The following is a 14,365-nucleotide window of genomic DNA, read 5'->3' as shown; positions in this document are numbered from 1 at the left end:
TGTCCCATTCAGCCATATTTTCAGCTGTTCTGTCTTGGTCTAAGCATATATCTAATCTTTTTGCTCGAAGGAAACATATGAATCTTAATTCCCATTGCTGATAATTAAACTCAGTTAATTTAGGCACCTTGAGAGAATAGAAAAATGGTGAATTTCCTCCCTCAGCCATTTTCTTAGCCTTCTGTCTGCTGTGTGGGGGGAGAGAGAGACAGACTGAATCTTTCCTTTAAAACTTAAGAGAAAAAAATGTGGCCTTTTTTTTTCTGCCTGGTAATATTTCTCTTCTTTTTCAATTCCTGGACCCTGGGCCCATAACCCTTTTGTTGGATTATTTGTAGTAAATAATTAGCAGATTTTAGTACACACAGCTTCAGCTTTAGAAATGTTAATTTCTTTCTTCATCTCTCTCTCATTCACCCCTGAATAATTCACTGCTGAGTCACTTTAAAGTTGAAGTAACAAAACATCTGTTTACTCACAGTTTGTAGTTAGATTATAATCAGACAGGCTTATATATACATATTACTATACATTTGTATTATCAGCTCCTTCCATGTGCTTAGATGGTAATGGATGCTCACACCACCATAGATCCTCTCAGGTTAGGAGAGATCATGAGCTCCATGTGCTCCATGTGCTGCATGTGCTGCATCTGCCCCCACAGGAAGTTGCATAGCTATGTGACCTCTCTAAGTAATTCACATCAGAGGTCACAGAGTAATCACAGAGAAATAATAGGTGACAGGCAATGCATGCAAAATACAATACATTCCAACAGACTGCACACCTGCATCCGTTCTACTGACTTGAGAAAGGTATCTCTACCCAGTTGTAGTAGAACTGAGCCATTGCAAGTTGAGAGTATTTCTAGGATAAGCAGCATAAAATCAGCTGGGATCTTGCCAGATATCTGTGACCTGGATTGGCCACTGTTGGAAATAGGATACTGGGCTTGTTGGACCTTACGTCTGTCCCAGTATGGCAACGCTTATGTGGAGGAGTGGAGGAGTAGCCTAGTGGTTAGTGCAGTGGACTTTGATCCTGGGGAACTGAGTTTGATTCCCACTGCAGCTCCTTGCGACTCTGGGCAAGTTACTTAACCCTCCATTGCCCCTGGTACAAAATAAGTACCTGAATATATGTATACCGCTTTGAATGTATTTGCAAAAACCTCAGAAAGGTGGTATATCAAGTCCCATTTCCCTTTCCCTATTTGAGATTCTACCTGGAATGTTGCTATTCCACTAGCAACATTCCATGTAGAAGCCTGCCCCTGCAGATCAGCAACACGGCCACGCAGGCTTCTTTTTCTGTGAGTCTGACGTCCTGCACATACGCGGCTGCGTTGCTGATCTGCAAGGGCAAGCTTCTATATGGAATGTTGCAAGTGGAGGAGTAGCCTAGGCTTGTTGGACCTTAGGTCTGTCCCAGTATGGCAACGCTTATGTGGAGGAGTGGAGGAGTAGCCTAGTGGTTAGTGTAGTGGACTTTGATCCTGGGGAACAGAGTTTGATTCCCACTGCAGCTCCTCGTGACTCTGGGCAAGTCACTTAACCCTCCATTGCCCCTGGTACAAAATAAGTACCTGAATGTACTACTACTACTATTTAGCATTTCTATAGCACTACAAAGCGTACGCAGCGCTGCACAAACATAGAAGAAAGACATTCCCTGCTCAAAGAGCTTACAATCTAATGTATGTAAACCGCTTTGAAAGTAGTTGTAAAAACCTCAGAAAGGCGGTATATCAAGTCCCATTTTCCCTTCCCTTCCCTTCTTACATATGGTGTCAAAAGTTTGGCATGAATCCAGGATGTGCACCCAAATTGGTTTACAAGCCATTAACTATCAATTAATTGACCTTAACAATCCATTACTGAAGTTCAGTGGCACTAATTTGGTTTTGCTCATACGCATCTGCTTGCACGCCGTTCTATAACACCGGGTGCTTAAATTCCACAGAGCACAACTCGAAAAGGGGGCGTGGCCAGGGGAGGGGCAGGTCATGGGCGTGCCAAAATGTTATGTACAGTATTACACAAAATAGCTCCATTTACACATCGAAATGCCATTAGTTGGGTGCTGGATTTACACCGGGTTTCAATTGACATAAATTCTGGCACTGGGCACAGGAATGGGGTCTAAGCGCTATTCTGTAAAGGGTGTTACTACTACTACTACTACTATTTAGCATTTCTATAGCGCTACAAGGCATACGCAGCGCTGCACAAACATAGAAGAAAGACAGTCCCTGCTCAAAGAGCTTACAATCTAATAGACAAGAAATAAATAAAGTAAGCAAATCAAATCAATTAATGTGTACAGGAAGGAGGAGAGGAGGGTAGGTGGAGTCGAGTGGTTACAAGTGGTTACGAGTCAAAAGCAATGTTAAAGAGGTGGGCTTTCAGTCTAGCTTTAAAGGTGGCCAAGGATGGGGCAAGATGTAGGGGCTCAGGAAGTTTATTCCAGGCGTAGGGTGCAACGAGACAGAAGGCACAAAGTCTGGAGTTGGCAGTAGTGGAGAAGGGAACAGATAAGAAGGATTTATCCATGGAGCGGAGTGCACGGGAAGGGGTGTAGGGAAGGAAGAGTGTGGAGAGATACTGGGGAGCAGCAGAGTGAGTACATTTATAGGTTAGTAGAAGAAGTTTGAACAGGATGCGAAAACGGATAGGGAGCCAGTGAAGCGACTTGAGGAGAGGGGTAGTATGAGTAAAGCGACCCTGGCGGAAGACGAGACGGGCCGCAGTGTTCATCCCATTGTGCTCTCTATAGAATTCTGCCTAGCGTGGATTTTTCTGGCACCCATTTTTGAGCACCATTTATAGAATTTCCCCTGCTATGTGCAAAATATGCATCTATTTTAAGAAGAACGCGCAGTGCGCACGGTGGGCTGGATTCTATAAATAGCACTGCAAATTAGGTACTAAGGGCCAGATTCTATATTGGACTAAAAGGTCCGCGCAGAAAACATTTCCACTTAAGCGCATTCTATAAGATTTAAGCACGGTATACAGAATACGCTTAGTTGATATCCCAGCGCCTAAAACTACGCGGCTCCATTTACACCAATGAAAATGTGGCATAAATCCCTGCACGTGGATTTATGTGGACTGGACCATATTCTATAACAGTGATGGCGAACCTTTCAGAGACCGAGTGCCCAAACAGCAACCCAAAATCGAATTATTTATCGCAAAGTGCCAACAGGGCAATTTAACCTGAATCACAGAACTTTAAAAACATTTGGCATGCTTTTGAGTAATGTGATTTTTGCTGTTGCCTCCCTTCCCCTCCATCCATGTGCATCTCCTTCCTGTCTTCCCTTCCCTCCCCTCCATCCGTCCGACAATTGCCCTCCCCTCCATCCACCCATGTCCAGCAACTCTCCTCTCCCCTGCCCTCCAACCATCCATCCATACCTAGCAATTCTCTTCTCTCCCCTGCCCCCCTCCATCCATCCATACCCAGCGATTCTCTTCTCTCCCCTGCCCTCCCCTCCTGCTCTCATCCATGCCCTGCATGTAACTCTTTTTTATTACCTCCGTCGAAGCGGCAGCATCTTTGAAATCCCTGCCCGTCTCTAGCCTTCCCTTCATGAGTTTGTTCCCTCAGAGTCAGTCCCTCCCTCGCGGGAATGATGTCAGAAGATGGGACTGACTCTGAGAGAACGAACTCACGAAGGGAAGGCTAGAGACGGGCAGGGATTTCAAAGACGCGGTCGCTTTGACAGAGATAATCAGCGCCGGCGGGGAGGACATGCGAGGAGATGTTGGGTGGGCGGACCTGGAGGGAAAGTGGCTGGGCCTGGGCCCATCCAGGCCCGCCCGTGGCTACGCCCCTGGCGACGGCGCGCATGTCAACAGAGAGGGCTCTGCGTGCCCTCTCTGGCACGCGTGCCAGAGGTTCGCCATCACTGTTCTATAACAATGTGCGTGAATTTGGGAACACCGACAAAATGCCCATTTCCCCGCCTATGGCCATGCCCCTTTTGAACTGCATGCTTTTGAATTTACGCGCAGTTCATTACAGAATATGCTTAGCAAGTTATGTGTGTAAATTCTAATTATTGCCAATTAGTGCTCATTATTGCTTGTTAAGTGCTGTTAAAAATGCTGATTGGCTTGTTAAGCCAATTGTTATGGAATACGCTTAGATTTCAGCACAGAACGCTAGGCGCGATATATAGAATCCGGCAGTGCCCTTATTAGAGCTTAAGCGTAGATCTTGCGCCTATGGGCACAACAAAGTGGAGGAACACTCAATCCCTACGAACGTCAACAGAAAGAGTCCAGAGTAGGCATAGGCGTAGACTGGGGGGGGGGGGGGGGGGGGCAGTGCCCCCCCAAACGACGCGAGGCGCTGCCGCGCCATTAGTTAAAAAAAAAAAAAAAAGTTAAAAAAAAAAAAAAAACACATGCAGGCACGCGCTCCTCTCCGTCCGCTTGGCTTCCCTGCCCTCTCTATCTGCGTCCCGCCTTCCTCTGACGTCATTTCCTTTCGGGCGGGACGCAGACAGAGAGGGCAGGGAAGCCAAGCGGACGGAGAGGAGCGTCTCCGTCTACTCCTCTCTCTTCCTCCCTCCCTTCGGCGCAGGCAGCAGTCTTTTCCAGCGTTCCTGGCAGCGGTAGCGTTGTACACGCTGCCTTTGGCTCTGCCCCGAAGCCTTCTCTTCAAGTTCCTGTTCCCGCATAGGTGGGAACAGGAACTTGAAGAGAAGGCTTCCGGGGCAGACCGAAGGCAGCGTGTATATCGCTACAGCTGCCAGGAACGCTGGAAAAGACTGCTGCCTGCGCCGGAGGGAGGGAGGGAGGAAGAGAGGGGGTAAACGGAGTCACCATCTTGGACCTCGCGCGGGGGGGAGGGGTGGGGAGATGGATAGTACTGGGAGGGGTGGGGAGCAGAGGGAAGGAGCAAGAGATGGATGGGACTGGGAGGGTGGGAAGCAGTGGGAAGGAGCAGGAGATGGATGGGACTGGGAGGGTGGGAAGGAGCAGGAGATGGATGGGACTGGGAGGGTGGGAAGCAGTGGGAAGGAGCAGGAGATGGATGGGACTGGGAGGGTGGGAAGGAGCAGGAGATGGTTGGGACTGGGAGGGGTGGGGAGCAGAGGGAAGGAGCAAGAGATGGATGGGACTGCGAGGGGTGGGGAGCAGAGGGATGGACCAGGAGATGGATGGGATTTGGAGAGGTCAGGCACAGCAGAGGGAAGGAGCAAGAGATGGATGGGACGGAGGGATGGTGAGCAGAGGGAAGGAACAGAAGATGGATGGGACTGGGAAGGGTGGGGAGCAGAGGGAAGCCTACTGGAAAGAAGACACTGCATAAAACAGAAGACACTGGGATCAAAGCGAATAGAAAAACTACATGATCAGACAACAAAGGTAAATAATAGTTTATTTTATTCATAATTTATTAATTGAAATGTCAGCTTTTTGAAATGTGCATCTGTGATATTTTGCCTGTAAATTTCATTTCCTTCCTCCATATTAGCATATTCATTTGCATATGTATATATGCAAATGATATGCTAATATGCTCCGCCCATTTTTTGCCCCCCCAAATGAAACAGTCAAACTACGCCTATGAGAGTAGGGTAGGCTGACTCTTCCAAAAAACAGCAAGGGAGACGCTTGCTCAAAAATATGATCTTTATTAAAAGTCACCGAATGACTCGACACAGCTGCCGTGTTTTGGTGCCAAAGTGCCTGCTTCAGAAGTCTTAGCGTGTAGGTTATGCAATGGTAAATGGTATTTCTAAAACCAAATGCAACAGTAAGCAGATTCCTTTTGGCTTATGCTGACATGTGTTGAAAGTGTTTGCTTTATACCTCCGACAACCATAATTTGCTTACTGTAGTATTTACTGTTAATGCCAAGATGCCATTATAGAATCAGCATTAGGTGAATGGTATTGGGGGAACAGAGAGCAGACTGCTGATGGTGCTGGCACATAGTGGAGAAGTGGCCTAGTGGTTAGAGCACAGAGGTGGCTGGTTCAAATCCCACTGCTGCTCCTTGTGACCTTGGGCAGGTCACTTAACCCTCCATTGCCTCAGGTACAAACTTAGATTGTGAGCCCTCCTGGGTCAGAGAAATATCCAGAGTACCTGAATGTAACTCACCTTGAGCTACTACTGAAAAAGGTGTGAGCAAAATCCAAATAAATCATAAGCAGATATTTAGTGGCTGTAATTAACAGCAGATAGCACTGATAACTGATCATTAGCACCTAATAATCACTGCTAATGGGCTCATTTGAAAATTAAATTGCACATTCCCAAATGCGAGCACCATATAGAATGAGTGTGTAAAAATATTTTACTCATTTAATTTTTATGTTGTATTCGCATATTTTATTGTTAACCACCTAGAATTGTAGATAGTGCGTCTCCACACAATTGCACTCCAGATTGGTTAAAAAAAAAAAAAAACCTTTGAGAAATGGATGTGGAAGCTCAGGATGTGTTCTTTGTACAGCACTGTCCGCTCTGCTTCACTCCACTGCTTTTCTGATGACAGCGGCTCCAGGAAGGATGCTGCCCTTTCCTATTGCGCCCTCCACGATGCACTTGAATGCATGTTATAAATAGATTCTCACTCACTACAGACAGAACAGCAGACACACACGAGCTGTAAATCACTAGTGGGGGACAGTAATTCCCTGCTCAGAATATTCTTCTTTCTTTGCAAACTGATTCCAGTTTGTCGTTTCATATAAATATATGGAATGTTGCTACTATTGAAGATTCTACATGGAATGTTGCCACTTTTGGAGATTCTGGAATGTTGCTACTATTTGAGATTCTAGACAGAATGTTGCTAGTGGGGGAGTGGCCTAGTTGTTAGAGCAGCAGTCTTGCAATCCAGAGATGGCCAGTTCAAATCCCACTGTTGCTCCTTGTGATCTTGGGCAAGTCACCTAACCGTCCATTGCCTCAGGTACAAACTTAGATTGTGAGCCCTCCTGGGACAGAGAAATATCCAGTGTACCTGAATGTAACTCACCTTGAGCTACTACTGAAAAAGGTGTGAGCAAAATCTTGGAATGTTGCTACTGTTGAAGATTCTACATGGAATGTTGCCACTTTTTGAGATTCTGAAATGTTGCTACTATTTGAGATTCTAGATGGAATGTTGCCAGTGGAGGAGTGGCCTAGTGGTTAGAGCACCGGTCTTGCAATCCAGAGGTGGCCAGTTCAAATCCCACTGCTGCTCCTTGTGATCTTGGGCAAGTCACTTAACCCTCCATTGCCTCAGGTACAAACTTAGATTGTGAGCCCTCCTGGGACAGAGAAATATCCAGAGTACCTGAATGTAACTCACCTTGAGCTACTACTGAAAAAGGTGTGAGCAAAATCTAAATAAATACATATCTTAAACACTGTTTAGAGGAGAGGCCACCTCTGTCTGCTCAAAGACCAGCTGTGCTGAATCAATCTAGTCTGACGAAAGTGTTGGAAAAGACAGTCTTGTGGGCTGACTAATGCAAATTGTATTTATTTATTCCAGATTATGTGGTATTCCGATCCTAACAGTAAGTAACAGAGAGGTTTACAATTTATTCAGAATCAAACCAATACAACATTGACATCATAATCATATGTATAAAACAAATAATATTGCAACTTTAAGGTGGGAAAGTGCAAAAGCACAACATATTCAGCCCAGCCTCTTTATATTTAACTGAACAGACATCAGGAATACTATAAACTGGCAAGAAGGAAACTGAGACACGGAGAGAGTGGTGGATGCTTGGAATGCCCTCCCGCGGGAGGTGGTGGAAATGAAAACGGTAACGGAATTCAAACGTGCGTGGGATAAGCATAAAGGAATCCTGTGCCGAAGGAATGGATCCTCAGGAGCTTAGTCAAGATCGGGAGGCGGGGCTGGAGGTTGGGAGGCGGGGATAGGGCTGGGCAGACTTATGCGGTCTGTGCCAGAGCCGGTGGTGGGAAGCGGGACTGGTGGTTGGGAGGTGGGGATAGTGCTGGACAGACTTGTACGGTCTGTGCCAGAGCCGGGGTTGGGAGGCAGGGATAGTGCTGGGCAGACTTATACGGTCTGTGCCAGAGCCGGGGTTGGGAGGCAGGGCTGGGGAGGTGAGGATAGTGCTGGGCAGACTTATACGGTCTGTGCCTGTGCCAGAGCCGGTGGTTGGGAGGCGGGGCTGGAGGTTGGGAGGCGGGGATAGTGCTGGACAGACTTGTACGGTCTGTGCCAGAGCCGGGGTTGGGAGGCAGGGCTGGGGAGGTGAGGATAGTGCTGGGCAGACTTATACGGTCTGTGCCTGTGCCAGAGCCGGTGGTTGGGAGGTGGGGCTGGTGGTTGGGAGGCGGGGATAGTGCGGGGCAGACTTATACGGTCTGTGCCATGAAGAGCATAAGTACAAATCAAAGTAGGGTATACACAAAAAGCAGCAAATATGAGTTATCTTGTTGGGCAGACTGGATGGACCGTGCAGGTCTTTTTCTGCCGTCATCTACTATGTTACTATTGAGGCTTATTTTCAAAGCACTTAGCCTCCCAAAGTTCCATAGAAACCTATGGAACTTAGCCTCCCAAAGTGCTTTGAAAATATGCCTCTATGAGACATAGAGGGACCCCATAAAAGAGGGTAATAAATTAGAATCAACATTTGCCATACCTTTTTGTGAGTGTGTGTGAATGTTCCTGCCTAACTTTGTAATGAAATTCAGTCACGCCATCCTGCGCAGGCAGGGTTCCGGGCAGACCACGGTATGGAAACTGTTTTGCTGACTTTGATGGACAGTATCAGAAAAAAGGCAGATTGCGGGGGTGGGGGGTGGGTGGGTGGGATGAAGGGATTTGGACCTAGTCCATCCTCTTGTAGGCACTAGCTCTGTGGGTGCTTGAGCACCCCCAATATTACGAAATGTCTTCTTCTTTGTCCAAGGAGGGGTAACGCAATGGGTTTATTACTACTACTACTAATCATTTCTATAGCTCTACTAGACGTACGTAGCACTGTACAGTTGAACATGAAGAGACAGTCCCTGCTCCACAGAGCTTACAATCTAATCAGGACAGACAAACAGAACAAATAAGGGATAAGGACAAAGAGTAGAAAGATTCTGGAATCCTAAAGAGTAGCAACATTCCGTGCAGAATCCCAAAGAGTAGCAAGATTCCGGAATCCCAAGACTACTACTACTTCTTATCATTTCTATAGCGCTACTAGACGTACGCAGTGCTGTACACTTGAACATGAAGAGACAGTCCCTGCTCCACAGAGCTTACAATCTAATCAGAGATTCTGTAAAGTTGGATCCTATGTCTCTGCTGCCTTTGACATTGTCCATCAAAGCTTACTATTCACAACTAAAGAACGGAGGACTACAGGATTTGCTGCTGAAGTGGTCTGGCTCTTTTTTTGGCAGGTAGACCTCAGTGTGCGGCCTTAAAGGGGAAGTCTTGGAGTGTCCCCTTTACATTGAGGAATCCCATTGTCTCCAAACTTGTTCGATTTATTTATTTATTATTTATGTATCACATTTGTATCCCACCTTTTCCCACTGATAGCAGGCTCAAAGTCCCTTACAAAAATATTGTAGTAAGTTAGAATGCAGGAAGTACAATTTTTCAAATTTAGCAGAATAAGAAAACTAACAGTTAAACAACGATGGGTATCGAAGTAGGATATAAACAACAATTAATCAGTAGTAAATATGAAAGATAAGATGTAATTAGAGTCTATTGGATCTTATAATAGTAAGGGATCATTCTGATTATGTTGAACCTGGGGGATAAGCCTTCTTGAACAATACTGTTTTCAATTCAACCCCCCCCCCCCCCACCCCGTGTGGACATTAAGTATTGTCAACTGTACGTATAATGTGTCTTCAGTTAAGCCATCCATCTCGGTTCCCGGCGCCATTTAGTATAGTAGTAGATGACGTTTTGCTTTGCATCCGTCAGTGCTTTTTGTTATTTGCACGGTAGCAAATCGTGCTGCATCGCACCGTGTTCTGCCTTCTTTGCACGCCAGTAAACGCGTTATGTTGTTGCATCCCTCGATGCCCCGCGTGACCGTCATTTGCATTGCGGTAAATCGTGTTGCATTGCGTCGTGCCCTGCATTTTTTGGGGGGAAGTAGAGACGGTTTGCGTTGCACCCCCCCCCCCCCTCAGTTCACCGCACTATTTGCACGCAAGGAGATGCCCCGTGCTGCATCCCTCGGCGCTCTGTGATTTGCACGGCGGTAGATGATGTCGCGTCGCATCACGCCGGGCCCTGCATTGATCGCCTGACAGTAGCCGCTTTGTGTCTTATATATTGCAACCCCTGGGCGCCGTTCCCGCATGGCCCGACCTCCTTCCGGGGCGGACCGCGCAGACTCCCTGCCCCCAGGCAGATAAGCTGCACAGTCCACACACAACACCGGGAAAGTTTCGGAGGCAGTGAGGAGGTGCGCGAGCCCGGCACAGAATCCGGGGAGGTGGGGGGAAGCCGCAGTGCTGCACCCACGTGAGTACCGGGGACGTGCGCCCCCCGATTGCCGCAGCGCACCCCTCCCCCCCCACGTGAGTCCAAGGCACCGGTGCGGGGAGCAGCCGGGGTACGTCCAGAGGTCTGGGTGGGATCGGTGCCGGGGAGCGGGCGGCTGTGCCTGCACGTGGTCCTGATACCCGCCTGTCTTTGGTGGTGGGTGGCCGAGGGCCAGGGGTACACTGGGGTCGGGGGGGGGTGTTGTTGTAATGTTGTAGCTTGTGCCCTGCCCGATCTCACCAGTAACATGCTGCTGCTGGGATGGACTGGGAGCCGCTGCAGGGGGTGATCAAAGGGTTTTTTTTTTATGCGCACAAGTACTTTGTCAAGTATTTCATCAACATTTAAAAAAAAGGCTACAGTTCCTAATTCTGTCTGATGATCATCATTTTATTTCTGGAACTTTGAGAACTTTTTGAATGGTAGATTTAGGGATGTCCGTTTTCTGCACGTATTTAAAAAAAAAAACAACCCTGGGAGGAATGACTTTAAATTGTGAGCAGTGAATCTATGGATTTTGACCTTCAGACTGTCCCCATATCTGTTAATTTTGTGTTTGCCACGTTTTTTTTTTCTTTTTCTGGATCTGTGCTGTGTGTGGTTTTCTGCTCTGTTATTTTGAGTTATTTTTTGCTGGGCCAGGAAAAGTGCCCAGGCTACAAACAAGCAGGCAGCGTTAACAAGCACCAGTTTGTGGCTACAGGAACCAGAGAGTGTAAGTCACCCACACAAGCACGTACTTTTATGACACAGCGTTGTCCTTTAGTCATGCTTGTTTTTGTCACTTATCTTCTAGCTAAATTCCTGCTACTCTCTTATCTGTCTAGTCTCAACCAGTGTGTCAGGACACACTGGTGTGCCCCCCCCCCCCCCAAGAGGTGGGAGGTGTGTCCCTTGAAATAAAATGGTAACTGGTCCCTATTTCTGGTTCTTGACTACCCGGCTGCCATCAGTCCCAAATAGAAATGGTGCAGGTCTGTTGTCCAGATGTTCTGTTTGCTACCTGGTTTGTGAGCGTTTGCAGGGTTTTGTGTTACTTCACAGCATCTGGCAGAAGAGGGATTTCTTGTTGCTGTTACTGAGGTGACACCAGAATTTGAAAATATATATTTGTTTTGTATGATAAGCCTTATAGACTCAAGAAAGTATAAAGGTTTCTTGCAATAAGGTTATTATGAATTTGCCTACTATACAGTCCCATATGGAAAAACGGCCTGCAAATTATCATGTCTAGATTTCTCACTGATAAAGTGAAGATCAAAACTTAAAACATTAATAACTATTTGTTTTATGAACAATTGTTAAAATTAAGTTCTGAAATATTTAATATTAAAATTTAGCATTTCTTCCCAAAAAGCATGGGAAGAAGATGTTGGTAAATATTTGTCAAACAAACGATGGTCTCTCTTCTGACCCCCTCCCTCTCCTCTTCTATCACTCAATCTTTATATTTCTTACAACAGAGCTCATTGGACGCCTATTAAATCATTTAATTAGCACCCAATGATTTATGTTAGTCTTGCTCCAATCAGAAGGGTACACTGGAACATATAGGGAGGGCCCTGTTTACTGAGCAGTATCATAGGCGCGTTAACTTTTTTTTAACGCGTGTTAACCATGTATGTGCCTACAATAACCCTCTAGGTGCCTACATGGTTAGTGTAGGCGTGCTAAAAGCATTAATGCACCTTAGTAAACAGGGCCTATATTGTTTGAATGTAATAATGTCTATACATTTTGTCTGGATATTTGGCCCAGTGGCGTAGCCACAGGTGGGCCTGGGTGGGCCAAGGCCCACCCACCTAGGGCTCAGGCCCACCCAACAGTAGCACACGTTTAGTGGTAGCTATTGAGGATCCCGAGCTCTATCAGCTGAAGACTTCCCCCTGATGGTAACAAAAATGCTGCTCTCCACGATACTGGTACCTGCACATGCTCAGTTTTCAGTGCATGCCTGCTGCAGACTGCCAAGGTAGAGAGAAGCATTTTCCCGCCAGCTAAGATATTTTTTTTGCTGTGTGGGGTGGGGAAGGACACTTGGTGCCCACCCACTTCTTGCCTAGGCCCACCCAAAATCTGCTGTCTGGCTACGCCCCTGATTTGGCCTAAAATATTAGCCATCTTTTTCAACTTTCTATTGGAAATCTATTGCCCTTTCAAACTCTTTCTGGTGAAGATGCTTCTTTGATTTTTTTTTAATTGCATTGTTCTTCTATTGATCAACATAGGATAATTCCAGTTTATCTAGTTTCATGTGCGTGTAATTGGACTGTGGAACTCGTTGCAGGAGAATGTAGTGACAGCAGCTGGCCTTACGGAGTTTAAGGGGGGGTTTGGACAGATTCCTGAGTGAAAAGTCCATTGAACATTATTAAAAATATATATATAATTTTTTGGGGGGTTTTGCCGGGTTCTTGAAGCCTGGATTGGCCGCTGTCGGAGACAGGATGCTGGGCTTGATGGACCCTTGGTCTTTTCTCAGTATGGCGGTGCTTATGTGTTGGAATACTGTTTCATTATTTAAGATATAGGATATTTTATTAAAATTTCTTCCTGCTACATGTAAATGTAAACGCAAGTGGGGTAAATTAGATTGATATTTATCCATTAATGAATCTTTGTAATTGATGCTAAAACATTCTGCTCGTATGTTTTGGCACAAAAAGTAGCACATATGAGTTTGTCTTGTTGGGCAGACTGGATGGACCATGCAGGTCTTTTTCTGCCGTCATCTACTATGTTACTATGTTCTGTTCATTGTGTTTCACATTTGAAGCCTATCATACCTGTGTTTATTGATGTTTACAATTCGGCTTACCTTATTACACTGTTTCTGTACAAAAACTAAATAAAAATGATTTAAAAAGAAAAAAGATAATTCTATTTCTCTTACATTTATTTTTAACATTGAAATATTTACTTTTCTTGTCCTTTTGCTAAGATGCATTAATGGATTTAGCGGTATAAAATGGGCTTCTATTAGTGTCAGCATTAGCGTGCGGCATAGTAAACAGGGGGGGGGGGGTTAAATCTGTTAGTGCACCTTGGTAAAAGGATCCCTTAGTGTTCAGAGTCGGCTGAGGGGGATACGATTGAGGTTTATAAAATCTTGAGTGGTGTAGAACGAGTAGAAGTAAATCGATTTATTTATTTATTTATTTTTTTTACTTGTTCCAAAAGTACAAAGACTAGGGGACACTCGAAGTTGCATGGAAATATTTTTTCACTCAACGAATAGTTAAGCTCTTGAACTCATTGCCGGAGGATGTGGTAAGAGCGTTAGAGTACCTGTGTTTAAAAAAAGGTTTGGACAAGTTCCTGGAGGAAAAGTCCATAGTTGCTATTGAGACAGACATGGGGAAGCCACTGCTTGCCCTGGGACTGGTAGCATGGCATGTTGCTACTCTTTAGGATTCTAGAATCTTGCTGTTCTTTAGGGTTCTATATGGAATGTTGCTACTCTTTGAGATTCTGGAACCTTGTTACTCTTTAGGATTCCAGAATCTTGCTATTCTTTAGGGTTCTACATGGAATGTTGCTACTGTCGGTTTCTGCCAGCTACTTGTGACCTGGATTGGCCACTGTTGGAAGCAGGATACTGGGCTAGACGGACCATTGAGCTGATCCAGTATGGCTGTTCTTATATTTAACTAGTAAAAAAGGCCCATTTCTGAAAGAAGTGAAACGGGCGCTAGCAAGGTTTTCCTCGGAGTGTGTATGTTTGAGAGAGTGTGTGTGAGAGTGACTGTGAGAGAGAGAGTGAATGTGCGAGTGTGAGTGTGTCTGAGAGAGTGAGAGTGTGTGTGTGAGATTGAGAGTGTGTGCCAGGGGCGTCCCCCCTTCCTCCGAGTTCCAG

General features: G+C 45.9%; 1 protein-coding gene across 1 annotated transcript in view; it reads left to right on the top strand.

Moving 5' to 3' along the window:
- Positions 1 to 10,415: 10,415 nt before the first annotated feature.
- Positions 10,416 to 14,365, top strand: part of SLC16A1 (solute carrier family 16 member 1) — an 80,655-nt gene continuing 76,705 nt past the window's right edge. The window contains exon 1 of the mRNA XM_030221692.1: positions 10,416 to 10,488. The gene's annotated coding sequence lies outside the window, so the exon portion shown is untranslated. The remainder of the gene's footprint in view (positions 10,489 to 14,365) is intronic.

This window comes from Microcaecilia unicolor, chromosome 12 (assembly GCF_901765095.1).
Source record: "Microcaecilia unicolor chromosome 12, aMicUni1.1, whole genome shotgun sequence".
Classification (NCBI taxonomy): Eukaryota; Metazoa; Chordata; class Amphibia; order Gymnophiona; family Siphonopidae; genus Microcaecilia; species Microcaecilia unicolor.
Note: the sequence above shows the minus strand (reverse complement) of the source record. Positions and strands in the feature narration are given on the sequence as shown.